At 35.5% G+C, this 19,058-nt stretch overlaps 1 protein-coding gene and 1 long non-coding RNA gene across 2 annotated transcripts in view; one reads left to right on the top strand and one right to left on the bottom strand.

Moving 5' to 3' along the window:
• The window catches only part of LOC108369106 (uncharacterized), a 1,936-nt gene extending 1,211 nt beyond the window's left edge, over window positions 1-725 (bottom strand). The window contains exon 1 of the long non-coding RNA XR_001848461.1: window positions 542-725. This is a non-coding gene — a long non-coding RNA (uncharacterized LOC108369106). The remainder of the gene's footprint in view (window positions 1-541) is intronic.
• The window catches only part of Lgr1 (Leucine-rich repeat-containing G protein-coupled receptor 1), a 423,583-nt gene that overhangs the window by 111,991 nt on the left and 292,534 nt on the right, over window positions 1-19,058 (top strand). The window lies entirely within an intron of this gene.

The following is a 19,058-nucleotide window of genomic DNA, read 5'->3' as shown; positions in this document are numbered from 1 at the left end:
AAGAGTAGCACGACAAGAAACCAGTCAGTCAGCACGAGACTGTGGTCGTGAACATACGGCTACTGGCAAGAAGTGACTTCATCTGCACCGGCTCGAGTGTCGGGCTTGATTCCACTTCTGCAGCAGCTGCTGGTAAGGTGATTTCTTCTGCATCGGCTTTAGTGTCGGGCTGGACGTCACCTTCCCAGTGGCAGCGCCACAAGCTACACACGCTCTCACCACAGCCTCTCCTGGCACCGCGTGCGGGCGACACCCGCTCGCCCGCAGTCAGCTCCGCCGTTAACAGAGGGATGTCGACAGCGCTTACAAGACCGGTTCTCACCGCCGTCAGCAGAGCGGCATCAACGGCGTCATTAGCGCGATACTCTCCGGCGCGAATAGAGCGCCACTTATCACCGTCGCCAGAACGCCGCCCAGCGGCGCGAGTAAAACGTCACTCCCGGCGCCACCAAAGTACCACTCATCGGTACGCCTCACCTGCATTGCTGAGAGCGCTACATCTCGGCGCAACTGGAACGCTACTCTCCGGAGCACTACACACCGGCGTCACCAGAGCGCTACTCACCAGCGTTGTTAGAACGCCATTCACCGGTAAGACCAGAGCGCAACCCACCTTGCAAGAGCGCTACATACCGACGCGGCCAGAACACCGCTTATAGACGCCAGCAGCGCGCCACTCAGCGGCGTCAGCAGATCGCTGCCCACCAGTACCAAAGTCACGCCACTAAAGCCTAACGGGCTCATAACGGGACAAGGAGCAGTTACCCAGTCACTGCAAGTGACGCTACCGAATGTTCCAAATTATTGTTTGTTATAACTATGTTCTTTTATAGAGATTAAGAAAAATTAAATAATAAATTACGATCTACCAGAGCCCGAAACTACAAATTCATTGTAACGAACCCTGGAGACGGCGAGTATACCCCAGCATTTTAGAAGAAGCATCGGGGTACGCAAAACGCTTCGTTACAATTCTCTAATTAAACTTTCCTAATACGTGATAACTCTTAAAATGGTAGCCTATTTTCCAACATTGGTCATAAGCTATCTCTGTGCGAAATGTCATGCAAATCTGTTCAGTCGTTTCCGCGTATTAATTTAATTAAACTTTTTTAACAGGTGGCAACTCTTAAAAAAGTAGCCTACTTTCTAACCTAGGTCATAAGCTATCTGTGTGCAAGATTTCACGCAAATCCGTTTATCGTTTCCGCGTATTAATTTAATTAAACTTTTTTAACAGGTGGCAACTCNTAACACGTGGCCACTCTTCCAAGAAATTAGCCTATTTTCCACTGTAGGTCATAAGCTATCTGCTTGCAAAATTTCATGCAAATCCGTTCAGTCGTTTCCGCGTATTAATTTAATTAAAACTTTTTTAACAGGTGGCAACTCTTCCAAGAAATTAGCCTATTTTCCACTGTAGGTCATAAGCTATCTGCTTGCAAAATTTCATGCAAATCCGTTCAGTCGTTTCCGCGTATTAAATAAATGAAACTTTTTTAACAGATGGCAACTTTAAAAAAAATAGCCTATTAACCAATCCGACCCATAAGCTATCTGCGTACAAAATTTCATGCAAATCCCTGCAGTCGTTTCCGCGTGATGATTTCGCAAACATCCAAACATACAAACTTTCACATTTATAATATTTATAAGATTGTTTATAAATGAATTATATTTTTATAAATCATGTTTTGAGTCATATGTTTTTGAGAAAAATACACCGTAGTAATTTTAGAATTTCAAAATTACATCTCTCGACTGAAAAATAAGATACTCGAGCTAACTCGACAGCACAGAGTGTGCTTTTTTGACACTTCATGCCAATTAATCGTAGCGCTTTCGACAGAAGCATTTTTTTGATATGAAACAAAATCGCTTTGAAAGCTAATATAATTCAAGGAAATATATTGCCATTGAGCCACAATCACCTTAAACAAAATTGTTAAAAAATAGTGTTCTTCGAAAAAAACATGCAAAATCCAACGGATATATTAAAAAAAAAACATTTTTTGTATTTTGTATTTTTGAGAAACACGATTCCACTGTTTAAAAATTTAAAAAAAGTTCAACCCCTCAATTAGAAGAATGCATTATATATTGCCATTTTTATGATTTGCATGGAGCTGTGCATCCTTCACACAATTTTATATCCCTCGAACAACAAATCAGTTTTTGTTCTATTCAAGACCTTTAATTTAAGCCAAGGTAGACGTCTCTAGGCCCTTTGAGAGTTAAAGTTAAACTTCGAAATTTTATTCGACATTTAACGCAATTTTTTTCCTAATTTCGGAGTAAAAACTAGTACAGCAGTTTCGGAGTTTAGTTTGAAATTGTTAGATATAACTTGGCTCTCAGAGGGTCTAGGCTCAAATTAAAGGTCTTAAATTGCACGTATTGTTTGAGGGATATAAAAATGAGTGACGGATGCACAGCTGCATGCAAATAGAAAAAAATGCAACAAATAATTTCCCCTAATTCCCGAGAATAACATTTCATACTTAAATTGAAGACATTCATAACGAAAAGTCTTTCATTGTTTGGAAAAAATACAGTAACCCTAAGTTTTCGCTATTTTTCCCTAGTTTGTTTAATGTTTATTATTTTTTATGAAAATATAGCTGACTACTTAAGAAACACCATATAAATCCTAACTTCAGACGATGCAAAAATTATGAAAATTCCGCAAAATTTCAACGAAATTTGTAACTTTTGATTCAGCATCTTTAGAAAATATTTGGTATGCAGTTTTATAGTCCATTAAATTTTAGTATAATATGATGCGAATTTGAAGTAGCTAGGACGTGCCGTTAATGTTTGGCATTCTTTGTTTTTTTTTAATGACGATGTTACTAATTTTTTTCCATACATAATACGTTCGATATTATATGAAAACAAGCAAAAAAGTCTAAGTTCGAGCGGATCCGAACATTAGATACCTGGCGCAATTATTAAATACAGTTTTTTCACCTGGTAAGCAGGGGTGGTTTTATCTCTATTTCAAACATCTTCGATAAACTTGTATAGTTATATGTGGGCGGTATCACGCCCATTTTCCAAAATTCCATAATAATATTATTTCTTTTCAAGGGAATGTTGTTAGTATCAATTTTATGTAAATTAGCGTTCTTAAATTTCGAAATATCGAAGTTTCAAGCTTTTTTGAAATTTAATAATAATAATAGATTGGCGCTTACACATATGTTAGTGTTTGGCCGAGCTTCTCCTCAACTTGTGGCGTGCGCCTTGATGTTGTCACACAAAGCGGAGGGACCTACAGTTTTACGCCGACTCCGAACGGCGATTGTATTTTTTTTTATGAGAAGCTGTGAATTATTGCAAACATCAAATTTGAATAAATTAGCTTCAGTATTTACTGATTTATCGAAGATTTCGTATTTCTCCAAATTACCGTTATATGGGATGTTGGCGTGGTTATTGTCCGAATTTTCAGCCATTTGATATGTTGTACCAAGGCCAACAACCGTGCCGTGCCGAGATATACACATGTAATCATAAGTGGGCGTGGCTACGCCCATTTTCCAAAAATTTATAATATTCTTATTTTTCGTCTAAAAATCATTGTAAATATCAATTTTGAGGGAATAGGCTTAAGTAGTTACTAAAATATCGCAGTTTTCGTATTTCTGAAAACTACCGTTATATGGGAGGTAGGCGTGGATTTTTCCCATTTTCAATACCATCCGTCCTACGCTGAAAAGAAATACACGTACCGAATTTCCTTCAGATATCTCAATCTTTACTCGAGTTATCGTGTGCACAGACGGACGGACGGNGGGCGGTATCACGCCCATTTTCCAAAATTCCATAATAATATTATTTCTTTTCAAGGGAATGTTGTTAGTATCAATTTTATGTAAATTAGCGTTCTTAAATTTCGAAATATCGAAGTTTCAAGCTTTTTTGAAATTTAATAATAATAATAGATTGGCGCTTACACATATGTTAGTGTTTGGCCGAGCTTCTCCTCAACTTGTGGCGTGCGCCTTGATGTTGTCACACAAAGCGGAGGGACCTACAGTTTTACGCCGACTCCGAACGGCGATTGTATTTTTTTTTATGAGAAGCTGTGAATTATTGCAAACATCAAATTTGAATAAATTAGCTTCAGTATTTACTGATTTATCGAAGATTTCGTATTTCTCCAAATTACCGTTATATGGGATGTTGGCGTGGTTATTGTCCGAATTTTCAGCCATTTGATATGTTGTACCAAGGCCAACAACCGTGCCGTGCCGAGATATACACATGTAATCATAAGTGGGCGTGGCTACGCCCATTTTCCAAAAATTTATAATATTCTTATTTTTCGTCTAAAAATCATTGTAAATATCAATTTTGAGGGAATAGGCTTAAGTAGTTACTAAAATATCGCAGTTTTCGTATTTCTGAAAACTACCGTTATATGGGAGGTAGGCGTGGATTTTTCCCATTTTCAATACCATCCGTCCTACGCTGAAAAGAAATACACGTACCGAATTTCCTTCAGATATCTCAATCTTTACTCGAGTTATCGTGTGCACAGACGGACGGACGGACAGACATGGCTTAATCGACTTCTCTTTTCATTCTGCTCATTTATGTATACATTTGTCTATATCTATCTCGATTCCTTTAAGCTGTTACAAACAACCGTTATGCGGACAAAGTTATAGTACCCTGTGCACAAGTGCGGAACGGCAAGCGCCAGCTACTTTAAAATTTGCCTTTATTATACGTACTAAAATTTTTGTTTTTTAATGATGCTGATTAAAAAGTTACAAAATTTTATGAAAATTTACAGAATTTTCATAATTTTTGCACAAAGCATGAAATTTGGATTTAAATGTGGTTTTTTAAGTAATCAGCTACAATTTCATAAAAAAATAATAAGCATTAAATAAACTAAACAACAAGTTTATACATATGTATGTGTTTAGGTCACTGTATGTATATTCGCTTAAAATAAAAATCATTAAAATCGGCCCAGTATTTTTAGACTTTTCGGATTAGAAAAAACTCTCTTTCAATTTTATACACAGTCCGACATGAAAATTTTCTAGGAGTTAAGGTTAATCATCTCAGTAGATTTTGGGTAGCAAAAATGGTTAAAATTATATATTTGTATTTTATGAAAGTAAGCAGTGTTGCCAGATCTTCGGCACGAGAAAACGTCCCTCTTGGTCTGAAAAAACGTCATTTCCTACCCAAAAACGTCTTTTTTTAAATAAATGTACAAAAAATAAGAACAACTTATGAAACTTTAATTGCATTCAAAGGTACATATGTACGTAAGGTATATTAAAATGTCATATCGACAGAACACATTTAAAATTCATTGTAAACTGGTTTCAGATCGTTAATATAAAAATCATTTTATACATACACTTGTGATCAGCTGATTAAGTCATCAACATTTTGATCAATTTTGGCTGTTTCTCGTTTGTTTATTTAATGTTTATTATTTTTTCATAAAAGCCAAGCTCATTATATGACAAACAAAATATAAATCCACATTTCAAACTTTGTGCAAAAATTATAATTTGAAAATTTTCAGCTAGATTTTCAACATTTTATTCAGATTTTTTAGAACTTTTTGGGTAGGCAGTTTGATAGCCCATTAAATTTCAGGGCAATAATATGCAAGTTTAAAGGGGCTAAATAATCGCGTTGATTTTTAATATTTTTTTTTTTCTTTTAGACATTTGGTTAGGGGCTCGGTGGTAAATTACGCTCTGCTAAGAGGGAGCATAGCAATACTTTAGCCTTTTTTGCGTTAAACGTAATTTTTTACACAGATAACGTCCAAACGTCAACAGGATACAAAAAACGTCCGAATGACGTTAAAAACGTCCACCTGGCAACGCTGAAAGTAAGGCATATTACAAAATCGGCTATTTTTTTTTTTTGCAAAACGGTTAACAAATGGAATTTCCTCCGGCTGTTTGCTTTCGGNTAAGAACAACTTATGAAACTTTAATTGCATTCAAAGGTACATATGTACGTAAGGTATATTAAAATGTCATATCGACAGAACACATTTAAAATTCATTGTAAACTGGTTTCAGATCGTTAATATAAAAATCATTTTATACATACACTTGTGATCAGCTGATTAAGTCATCAACATTTTGATCAATTTTGGCTGTTTCTCGTTTGTTTATTTAATGTTTATTATTTTTTCATAAAAGCCAAGCTCATTATATGACAAACAAAATATAAATCCACATTTCAAACTTTGTGCAAAAATTATAATTTGAAAATTTTCAGCTAGATTTTCAACATTTTATTCAGATTTTTTAGAACTTTTTGGGTAGGCAGTTTGATAGCCCATTAAATTTCAGGGCAATAATATGCAAGTTTAAAGGGGCTAAATAATCGCGTTGATTTTTAATATTTTTTTTTTTCTTTTAGACATTTGGTTAGGGGCTCGGTGGTAAATTACGCTCTGCTAAGAGGGAGCATAGCAATACTTTAGCCTTTTTTGCGTTAAACGTAATTTTTTACACAGATAACGTCCAAACGTCAACAGGATACAAAAAACGTCCGAATGACGTTAAAAACGTCCACCTGGCAACGCTGAAAGTAAGGCATATTACAAAATCGGCTATTTTTTTTTTTTGCAAAACGGTTAACAAATGGAATTTCCTCCGGCTGTTTGCTTTCGGAACCGGCTAAATCTAGCCGGAAAATGACTAAACTGGCAACACTTCTTGCCAGCAATGCAGATAAAATTCATACAAAAGCGCTAGGTCCAAATTTTTCGAGCAGTATTAAAGACGCTTTCTCTATATTTTGTTAGACTTTCCATAAGTAAAAATATTTTGTTAATATTACTTCATTCATATGAGTTATATCAAATTTTTTGTTTAATTGTATTTTTGGAATAAACAAATGAAATTTAAATTTTTTAAATTTATAAAAGTGAGTTATAATTAATAAAACTGAAAATATTAACATATGTTTTTGCGTTGTCATGTACTCAATAGGTCATCACAAAAATAATAGCAATTGTCACCCTTAGAGCTTTCAAATTTATATTTTTTTTTTCAATAGTTATAGCGGCGAATAGGGCTGTTAATGTAATGTCAAAAACATTCCCGTAAAGAACAAAACGGAAACAAAAGTATGGAGAGCAGTTTGAAAGGGAACACAAAAGGTTCGGGACGTTTCCGTAAAGCAAAAAATGAGAACAAAACTCTCAATAACATTCTCAGGAAGAACAAAATGAAAACTTTCGGGAACGTTTGCAATGTAAATGTAATAAGAACTAAGGTATCGAGAACGTTTTAAAGGAGGATTAAATAATAACAAAAGTCTGGGGAACGTTTGGCTAGAGAATAAAACTAGAACAAAGCACCCCTATTGCGAGTGTCAACCAGTAGTAGATAAACGAATATTAGTCGATTGTCAATTAGCCATGGTATTTTGGAACAACTGTTCGTTTGTAGAAGGATGAGCAAAAAAAAAAACTATTCGCAGTTGCTTATTGAACGAGAAATCGACATTCAAAATACCATTAAAAATCGAGTATTAGTCGTTAATCTACTACTAGTCGACACTCGCAATAGGGGTGAAAGTCTTGAAAACTTAACATCAAGAATGAGAGGGGCGTCTGCGTGCTGGGTTGAAAAATCGTTTCAGTGAGAATTTTGATTGTTAATTCTAAGCCAGAGGAAAGCTGGGCCATTTCAACTTCCAGATCGTTTATCATTAGGGTGAACTCCTCATATATGAAAAAAAATTTAATTTTCTGCGCTAGAAAGGTTCTCGTTTTATGTCTTTTGTTGACTTGATTTGCATAATTATCTTACAGTTCTGGTTATCATTTCAATATTCAGATATTTCAAATTAATGCAACGCCATGAGAAAAATTTCCTTCAGAGAATGTTTATTCCCGTTTCGTTCTCTGTCAGAACGTTGCTGAGACTTTAGCTCCCAAATTATTCATCGACAGAAAGTTTCTTGGACTTTTGTTCCCGTTTTCTTCTTCGCCGGAACTTTCTGGTGACCTTTGTTCCAATTTTGTTCTCTTAGAAATTATGCCGAAACTATTGTTCGCATTTTGTCCTTTTCGGGAATGTTTCACAGGGCTTTGTTCTTATATAATTACCGTTGGGAACATTCTCGACAGTTTTTTCTCACTTCAGTTTTTTACTTGCCATGCCTTCACACAAGGCCGCGACGAACCTATGGGTACGCTTGTTAAAATATAAAAAAAATATCGTACCCTATCGTACAAGACACCATTAGTGTGCCTAACCACCTTCACTGCATATTAACAGGCCTCAATAGCCGATATCAGCACTCGTCACTGCTCCCCCCGTTAATCCCCGGTCGGTCCTCCACCCCCGCTGTCCAACTTTCGGTTCGCCTCCGTGCTTGAGGCCGACCAATACATCCCTTCTCAACCTTTGCTAACCGCGGCCTAATGGGGTTAGTCCCTAACTGAAAGCACCCCGACTTACATTATTTGTTTCCCATAATTAATCCATTCTGCCCTACAATCTTGTCCGTCCGTCCGTAGTCCCACGAAGTTCACTCACCACACACTATTTATGATCTAACAATTCATTTCACTTTATTTTGTGAGACTACATCTAAGTAAAATTACATTTCAAGTAAATTTACATTTCAAATTGGCGTTCGTGACCACGGTTGCCATTTCCAACCTATTTTTCAGACCAAAAAATGGACCAAATGGTAAAAAATTTACCTATTATTTTTATTTCGGGAAATTGAGTGAAGTTTATTCCTCTTTATCAAGAAAATATGCCAAATCAGTTTTTATAACGATTTTTTTATATTGCATCCAAAATGCATTACAATTGTATATTAATAACATTATATTATCTAACGTTTTAAATTATAATGTGTTTCTTAATTTTGTCTTTATGCTAAATGCTAAATCAAAAAAATTTGCGCTCAACTGCTGCGGAACTTGGAGGCAGACTAAAAATGTTATGAACTAAATCACACAATTCTCCAAAGGCCGCTTCACCCAATCCATTTTTAATCAAACCTACTTGATCCCAAAAACGTTCTATACTGGTACAGTTTTTGAAGTTACATTCACTCATCCTCAATTTGCGAAATTGAAATTCAATTATGTCTGCATCATTTACCAATGCAGGAAATTGGTCGAGTTGCGGCAAAATTGATACATCAGTATCAGAAAGAATTTTATGTGGTGTAATAATTTCAAGATGTTTAATATCTTTTCGATTGAAATCGAATATTATTTTCACTTTAATATTGGTCACCGAGTAATTGAAATTAGCAAGAGCCTCGAATTTTTTTTTTTGAAACGTGCTTTGACAGGTGATTAGCCATGCCATATTTGAAGATCAGTGGAAAGGCGAGTTCACACTTTTAGCAGGTGTTGCCAATCGGCCCTATGCTGAATACCGTCATCGTCATCGTCGACGATCGTCAGCGCATCTGTAACGTGGCTGATGATGGCCGTGTCGTCACTTTTACAATTTCATCAATTAAATAGAAAAAATTGAAAATGCGAAACTATTGCATGAAGTGAAAAGGTGGTAATAACCTAACCAAAGGCATGTGAAATAGACCATTTTAAAAAGAATTGGACCAATGGACCAAACGAAAAGAAATGGACCAAATTTGGTCCATTTGGACCAAAACGGCAACCGTGTTCGTGACCTTCAATCAACATGAAAGAGGATAAACCTGATTACCTGCCACCTAAGACGTCTTAACCTTTAACTTATGGGGTGCCATTTTTTAACATATATGTAGAGGTGGTAGAAAATTTTACACCATTTTCTTTATTTTAATTAAATATACCTTTTTGCATTTTAGTAGTTAAGTATTTAAATAGATCGATCTAAAGTAATTTCAATTACAGTATTCGGAAAGAAAAATACAAAACTTTTTACATTTCTCTGAAAATTTGGACTTTATTTCAATAGCCTTTTTTATACAAACAAAAAATAGAGGTATTGTTAACATGTACATAAAAAAAAATAAAAACTTAACGCTAAATCAAATGGCATTTTTTCACAGCCGAATACATACAAATTGTTATAAAAAAGCAACATTCGTTAAACTTTTATATTTTAGAAATTAACAATCACTCTTCTGGTTAAATTGTAATGCTACTCATCATATTCAGTATTCGTACAGTTAATACACAAGCGTTTGCTATAGCCCATACACATTAGGGGAATTCGCTCTTCTGTGTATTCGTTGTATGTTGTGTAATTGTAACTGCATGAGCGAGTGATTTGTTGTTGCTAGCGGTACATCGACATCATCGGTAACAAAAACCGCGAAGTCTGTTCTGTACAGTACATCAAATACACATGCAACAACAACCCCGCGCTCAACCAGTTACACTTACGTTGGATACAGCGAATACACAGAAGCGCGAATTCCATTATTGGTTTTTTACATTCCAGGCAAGTGTGTGTTTTTTTCTTTTTAATTTATTAGGACAAATGTAACACAGTTTGCTTGACTTAACTTTTCCATGACCGGCTCTGGAAGAAAATCAGAACCCAATATTTATTTATTTATTCGTTTTAATCGAGGAAAGTGTAACAATTCTTACAGATTACAAAGAAAGACAATTAGAGAGCACTTAAGACTAATTAAATAATTCATTTAATAACATTTTAAAATAGTATTTTGTGTAAGAAAAGTCAAGACCATTGGGAGTTGAAAGCGAATTAAATTCTCTCAAAGTTCTCAGAATCGGAGCATTACAAGCATAATTTGTTTTGACCGTGCCCAGCCAGAAAAAATTATCATTCCGCAGACTGCGCTGCGGAATATTGAAATTAATTTTTCGAGTAGGGATGGGGAGTCGATCATCCCATTTATTAGATCATAAACGAAAGTGAGAGAGAGAATAGTCCTTCTACTTTCCAACGATTTTAGGTTAATAAGCATGCACCGACCTCTGTAAGATGGAATTGGCTCAGACAATTTTAGATAACGTAAAGCATAGCGGATAAAAACTTTTTGGGCACGCTCGAGCGTACTAATATGACATGCATAATATGGTCTCCATATAAAAGCAGCAAATTCTAGCTTCAAACGCACAAGCGAAGTATATAACACCTTTAGAGTATAGGGATCAGTAAAGTCTGATCTGAAACGACGAATAAAAGCTAGTACAGCATACGACTTTGCAATAGTGTAATTTAAATGACTTTGAAAGGAGAATCTAGAGTCGAAAACCACCCCAAGGTCAATAATTTCACTCGGATTGGATAGCCTATACCCATCAATGTGATAGGAGGTAGGAATAGACGAACGAGATTTAGAATAAGAGACATGGAAGCACTTGCTTATATTTAATCTTAACTTATTTATTTTGCACCAAGCATAGACGTTATCTAAATCAGACTGAAGATTTACAGAGTCCGAATAACTCGCACTCGCTGAGTATATCTTTAAATCACCAGCATACAAAAGAAAGTTACAGTAGTTAAAGCAACTAGAAATGTCATTAACAAAAATTATAAAGAGTAGAGGACCCAGTATACTTCCCTGGGGAACACCAGAGGACGCAATAAAAGAGGCTGATGACACTCCATCAACATTAACAACACATTTCCGAGAGGAGAGATAGGATTTAAGCCAGTTTAAAAGGGTGGAATAAAATCCTAAAGCCCTCAATTTGGAAATTAAAATTGTGTGGCTAACCTTGTCAAATGCTTTTGAGAAGTCTGTGTACACAGCATCTACTTGAGCACGGTTTTGGAAAGCAGACATACAATATTCAGAAAACACTGCAAGGTTAGAAACAGTTGATCTACCTTTCATGAAACCATGCTGATCAACGAAGATTAGGCGATTGACTGAAAAATAAATTTTTTCTTTTCCATCTTCAACATCAGCCAGCGTTAAGGTTAGCGAACCAAGATTGACTGGGGAATTTATATCGAGTTCAATCTCACAAGCCAAATCCGCATCAACTTCAAAGTTAGACCAGAAGAAATCTGCAAACAGATTGGCTGCTTCTAGAGAAGATTGTGCTTCAGTTTCGTTGTAGTAGACAACAGAAGGGATACTTGAACATGATTTCCTTGATTTGACATATCGCCAGAAAGAACTAGGACTTGACTTTATGTCCGACTCGAACTTAAGAATATAATTTCGCTTTAAATTCCTTTCCAAAGATTTGAGTTCCTTTGAATAATACAAATATTTATCTTTAAGAGGAACGGAAATAGATAGCTTAAACTTTTTAAAATATTTGTTTCTCAAGTTTTTAAGTTTTCGCAGCTCCTTAGAATGCCATGGTATTCTATAACTAGTCTTTTTAAGCGCAGGTATTTTTTCTTTACAGATTTCACTTATCTTATGCTTAAAAATATGATAACAACTGGCAACTTCAACCCCGGCAAATAAGAAATCCCAATCTAGACTGTCCACTGCTGCATTAACTATTTCAAAATCAAAATTTCTATAGCAAAAGCGAGCATCTTCATTATCAGAACAAATCACATTAAACACGTAGAATTCCAAATTAAGGACAAGCGGTACATGGTGTAGGCCAGGAGTAGACAGAGGGTCAAGGCATTCACGCATGAAAAAATTCAAATCATCATTGATGCAAATCAAATCTAAAATTCGAGAAAGACTATTTGAGAAATTATTATATGAATAATATCCCTTAAGGAACGAGTTAACCTTTTGTTGTGTTCTCTTCTTTGTAAACGTGGCACAATTAAATTTCTAGCAAGAGTTTTTAAAAAGTTGGCTCTGGAAATCTCACGGTAGTTACGAGAAGATTGATGCAAAATATATGCATTAACTGCACTTATATCAACTAATCTATAAAATACAGCTAAAGGCCAACATCGTGTATGGCGACTACATGAGTAAATAGAACACTTTTATCGAGCTCATCGACTCCCCCTTTAGTGTTGTTATAATCGGCAATCATTTCCGGCTTATTGGATACTGGATCATTTGCTCTATGATGATGCATCGAAGAAATTAAAATAACTGAACGATTTTTCCTGAGCACATAAGATAAAAGTGTAATATCTTTTGTAAATCCATAAATACTACTTTCAACTGGCCCATTTTTGTTTGGTAAAAATTCTGAAGGGATTTCCTTTTTATTCTTTCTTGAGTACCCAAATATGTAATTAGGCGTTCTTTTAATATTTGTACTAATTGAATTGATGAGAACCAATTGTCTGCAGTAATGTTTATGTTACTTCCTTCTATAATACTGCCTAATCTCAATACCGGTTGATTTGGCACTGCTAGCTTTTTTTCTGCATTTGTAAGGTTTATACCATCTGAGTTCTTTCCATAATAAATATAGGGATTTGAAAGATAGTGTGTACGTGCATCTTTAAACTTACATCTGCCGCGAAATGGCACTAACATTTCGCCGATAAAAGCATGAGTGCCTAAGGAGTAACTTTTTTTACTATTCTCAATTTTTTTATTAAAAAGTTCTGTAATTGCTGCTAATGGGTCGTTTGACAATCTTTCTTTTCGATCGGAAGTATTGTCAAAGCGTAAGCACGAACGTATGTAGAGAAATCGAAGCCTAGACATGGTAGCCCTAAATATATCTCCGCCTGTTCCATTAGTTGCAAACATAAGATCTATGGATTCTCGATTAGATTTAAAAACAGCTGAATAAAGTAATATGCCTAAATACGCCCGCAATTCAATTTTATCCAATGGTTTCGCTTCTATTTTTTTGGTAGACTGAAATTTTGCTGCTAATTTCCTGTTGGTGTGTTCAATGATTATATTCTCACAATCTTCATAAAAACCGTGACCAATATTGAAACATCATACTTACTGGCTCATCTTGACTGTGTGTTGCACCCACTGAAGTTGGTAATCTTATAATATTATGCAAGGGAGTCCTACTAAATCGTTGTGGTTCTTGTGCAGACTATTTAAAGCGATTTCTTCAGTGGTAATAAGCACTTTCAGAATCATTATTATTTATTTCAACCTCGTTCGCTTCAATGCCTTCCAAATTTTGCACTTCCACTTCCGTAAAAGTTGAGTTCATTTCCTCTTCACTATCCATTTCGGATATTTCTGTACGGTTGCCAGACGTACTTATTTTATCAGTACAGTACTGATTTTTCAACTCTCGTACTTATTTTATTAATTTCTTCAATCAGTACGCTAATATCCTGATTTTTCAAAGTGTGTACTGATTTGTACTGAATTTTAAATTCAGAGCATACAAATTTGTAATAAGGTTTTTCCCCATGTATTTTATTTGTGTAATATTACTTTACACAAACAAAATACTTTAGGATTCTTTTTAGGTTTTTACATAATGCTGGAATTCCTTAAACCGTAATTTAAAAAGTAAAAATAAAATAATTTAATTATAGTTGGCATATGTATTTCAGTTAATGTTTGATATGCGCTAGAAATTAATACAATAAAAAGAACAATGATTTTATGGACATATAGCCGAGTCTATACGTACATACCATGTATTTTATTTGTGTAATATTACTTTACACAAACAAAATACTATAGGATTCTTTTTAGGTTCTACATAATGCTGGAATTCCTTAAACCGTATCCTAAAACGTAAAAAGTAATGTTTGATATGCGCAAGAATTTAATACAATAAAAAGAGCAGTGATTTTATGGGCATATCGCCGAGTCTATACGTACATACCAGAGGAGGATAATTTATTTAAAAAGGGGGCTGATGTCACTTTTGTCGAGGGTTGTTAGTTATCTCGAAAATAGCTTTCAGTTTAATAACACCAAAATTTGAATTATTGAATGGCTTTTGGCTACAACTTACAGTACGAAGTGTCTCAATTCGGAATAGAAATCTCTCAATTTGAATTGATTTGGTTTTTCCCCTCCCTACCCTCCTCTAGTCCTTAATCACCTTGAGCTTAAATTTTTCTGCTCTAAAATTGTTGCTGCCACCACTTGAAATTGTAAACAGTCTGCGACAGGTTTGCGATCCTTGATTACGATCCGCGCTCCCTACCCCACCGTCCCCTCTAACATCGCACAGAATGGGCACGGAACTCCGGCACGCCAGATAAATTGTCGTTGCTATGGTGCTCTTAAACCGCGGAAACCCTATTCCCCAGACTACGAATGTGTTTCCGGACTTTTCCCTTTGCCTCTTGAACAGCTTCAGTGGCGGCTGGATTGACCTCCATTTGGTAAGTGAAAAACACCGACTCGAATTTCTGTAATAATTCTGCGCCTATCTTCTCTAGCAGCTCTAGCAGTGACGTTTCAGGAGACGGCATATCCAGGAAAGGAATGGGTCACTGACTTGCACGTGACGTTGCTTCCCTAGCATCCCTATTGCTGGGAGTGTTTACCTTTACAGCCCAATCGCTCTCCTGATTAATAGCAGCTGAACTCTGCCGTCTCTCAGGATTTCGATGTCATATTTGTATTTACTTTTAACTTTTTAGTGTCACTACGCAGTCCAGTTCTTTTGGAGCCCTTTCTCGGCATCACCTTCCGTAAAAAAAGTCTCTACCTGTAGCAATAGTATTGGTATAATCGCTGTATGTATTCTCCAAAAGCTGCCTGAATGATATTTCATTTATAATGGGTGTGATGAGCTCCCTTTTCTGTGAAACTTCCTGTCCTGTCTTTGGTTGTCCGTGAATATAATCAAGTACCTTCCCCATGTCATGTTATTATGCTCCACAGTCAAACAGACTTGAACCTCATCCATATGGGATGGTCGGATAGACCACCGCAGCAAAAACGATATAGGGCTACCTCAAGCAATCCAAAACTGAATTCGTGGTACTGTAGCCGCCCAAAATCATTTCGCATCCCCCTCCATTCCTGGAAAAAACTCTAAAACGTCCTTCACCTACATATTGAAGCGGATATCAATTCCACACGGTGATCTGTCAATGGTAGTGCTTTCGTTTCGCCACCGTACTTGAGGCCGGCCTATCCATCCCTCCCTCAACCTTTGCCAACCGCGGTCTAATGGGGTTACCCCTAACTGAAAGTACCCCGACTTACATTATTTGTTTCCCATAATAAATCCTTTCTCCCCCACAATCCTGTCCATCCATCCGTAGTCCCACGAAGTTCACTCACCACACACTATTTTTGATTTAAAAATTCATTTCACTTTATTGGATAAGACTACATCTAAGTAAATTTATATTTCAAACTGGTGTTCGAACGGCCAACGTTACATGCACGGAACATGCAAAGCTACGGGGCGTTCGTGAGCTTCAATCAAAATGCAACAGGATAAACCCGATTCGCTGCCACATAAATGTCTTAACGTGGGGCTTGGCAAGCTGCAACCAATAAAGTCTGCTCAATTTAAGACCTACACACTTTTGCCCCAAAAAAATATATTGATACTATATACAAATTCACATAAATAGAGTTCCGTTGATTAAGATTGAAGTACAAGGATCTTAATATACATGAATTGTGATTGCAACGCGAATCGTTCGGCTGTAAAAACCCATTAAATGATTCAGTCTAAATTGGGTTACGTTGTTTCAAAATTAAAATTAAGTTACATCCGTAAAATTAAATAGTCAGGAGTTTGAACAACAGCTTCCTTCAATGCATAGATTGGGTACGTGCTTAAAGGTGACGTACAGAGATTTTCTTCACCAAAGCGATTGGCACTTGCGCGTCTTGGATCGTGTCAGCGGAATTAGGCAAATGGTATATGCGGCGAATTGCAACACGTTTTACGCTCGCCCGCGATTCTACCCGTCAAGATGTTTGCCACGGTATGACCAGAACCGCGACTTCACGAATCTCAAGTTAGAGCTGCGTTCCTTCACACCGCTAATGGAGTACTCCTTCGGTCTGGGGTCTACACTGGCTGGATCCGCTGTTGTCAATCTTCTCCTGTGCAATCGATGGATGGAAATAAAAGAACAATTTTCGGGAACGCTTTGAAACAGGCAAGTGCTGGCGGTCGGAAAATTATAAATTGTCGATTTTCCTTTCAGCGTGTAGGTGCTGCCTTAGATACTTGGCTGATCTCGATCCTGTTTCAATCCAAGAGAATTCTATCAGCCGGAGCTGTCAACTTGGTTGCGATTGCTCAGAGCTTTTCTTAAGCGTGTACACTAGGGCGGGTCAATTTTTTTTTCGACATCGTTCCTAGCAGATTCGGATTCTACATAAAATTCTAAGAAAAAAAGCCCTTTAGACCATAGCTCTAAAATCAATTTCGAGCCTGCGCAATTTTAAAAGAAAATATTGTTAATTAATACTAAGTCCATAATCAGATTAATATTAACTAAAGTGTTAGGAATATTTTTTTTTTGTAATAAAGAGTTGTGCTCGGGAGTTTTGTGATACGAAAAATTAATTTCTGATATCTATTTTTTATTTAAAGAACCGTAAGATGGCGCCTTACAGCAAATCTACTATATATTTGTGGAAGTATGTATGTATGTATGCACTAGGTTGCAGCCTGAACGGATGTACAGAATCGAATAAAATTTTGCCAAAGTATTGCCATGACTCCTGGACCTATAATAGGGTAAAAAAATTTAAACTCGCCAAGGGGGGGAGGGGGATGAGGGATACCTCCCATAGTGAAAATTTTTAATCAGCTCTAACTTCGGAATTATAGTCACATGAACTCGAAATTTGAAATGCACAGATACCTATGGTAGGTGCTTATGGAAAGATATACATATGTATATAAATGAGTTTGTAAAAAGGGGCGTGGCACATCTTATAGGTGTGGAATCTTTTATCAGCTATAACAGCAGGCAGTATTAGGGGCATTTTTCATTATTGCATTTTGAAGATTTGTTATAATTGATCAAAGTTAAATTCAAATAAATTATAGATGATATGAAGTTCACCGGGTCATCTTCTAGTCTTTAATATATACTCAGTTAATATATGGATTAATATTTACTAAAGTGTTACGAACGTTATTTTTTTAATACAATAAGAAAAAAATAACTATAATTTAAAGGAGTGAGTCACAATGGCTAGAGTCGTCGCATGTGTGTATTCTTTGATATACATATATATGGGCCATTCTTACGGTTTATATATTTTTCATCCACTCGCTTATTCCTTACCGAAAATTTTAAATAAAAATTTAACAAGTTTTAACCGCTGATACAGTACAGGTAGCAGTTTAAAATGGGTAACTGGGAAAACATATTCTCTGGCTAAATTAATAAGCCAGCCCGGATAACATAAAATCCCAAGCTTGATAAACATTTGGTGTTATAAAAGTTTTATAAAGCTCTACTTGTAATTAGGAAAAATGCCGAAAAAAATTATAAAATGTATTGATTGATTCATTGATTGATAAAAATAGAGAGGGAGTTATGGCTATGACAATAGAAACTAGAAAAAAGATACCTCGTGTTGAAAGCAAAAAGGATCTAAAACCAAAAAAAAATATAAATACATTGTTAATCATAAAAAAATGATTCGAAAAATAATTTTAAAATATTGTAAATTTTTTTTTGGTTTTTTAAAGTTAAGGGTAAATAAACCCTTAAACTTACAGTAACGAACAAAAGTATTGGCACAGTAAATTTTACGCAATATAGGCAAAGTATTTTTTAGAAAAATTCCAAGTATGCAGTTTAATAATCCATCCAATTTTAGTTTATCAAAGTGCAGGTTTGAAGTTGCTTGAAAATCTGAATATAAAATTGCAAATTAGTATGCAGATTTATTGAATTTTCCTGAGTTTTTCACAAAGTTTACACATTTGATTTTTTTGTGTTTTAGTGTAGTATGAACTATGTTTTTATAAAAAATTATCGGAAATAATTTTTAATTAATTAATATTAATAATTTACTGTGCCAAAACTTTTGTTCGACACTGTACATATAAAAAAATACATACAGTAACTTCTCCCGTTACAATAGTAAAAAATATGTAATTTGCTTTGTAGTGCAATCTTGCGGTTCTTTAAATAAAAAATAGATATCAGAAATTAATTTTTCTTATCAATAAGCTCCCAAGCACAGGTTTGTATTAAAAAAAATATATCCGTAACACTTTATTAAATATTAATCTGCATATTTTATCAATTCGTCGGAATATGTTTTTATGTATGTTACCGCGT

This window comes from Rhagoletis zephyria, unplaced genomic scaffold (assembly GCF_001687245.7).
Source record: "Rhagoletis zephyria isolate East Lansing unplaced genomic scaffold, Rhagoletis_zephyria_1.1 Rzeph_scaffold_00056, whole genome shotgun sequence".
NCBI lineage: Eukaryota > Metazoa > Arthropoda > Insecta > Diptera > Tephritidae > Rhagoletis > Rhagoletis zephyria.
This window is presented reverse-complemented; position numbering and strand designations above follow the sequence as displayed.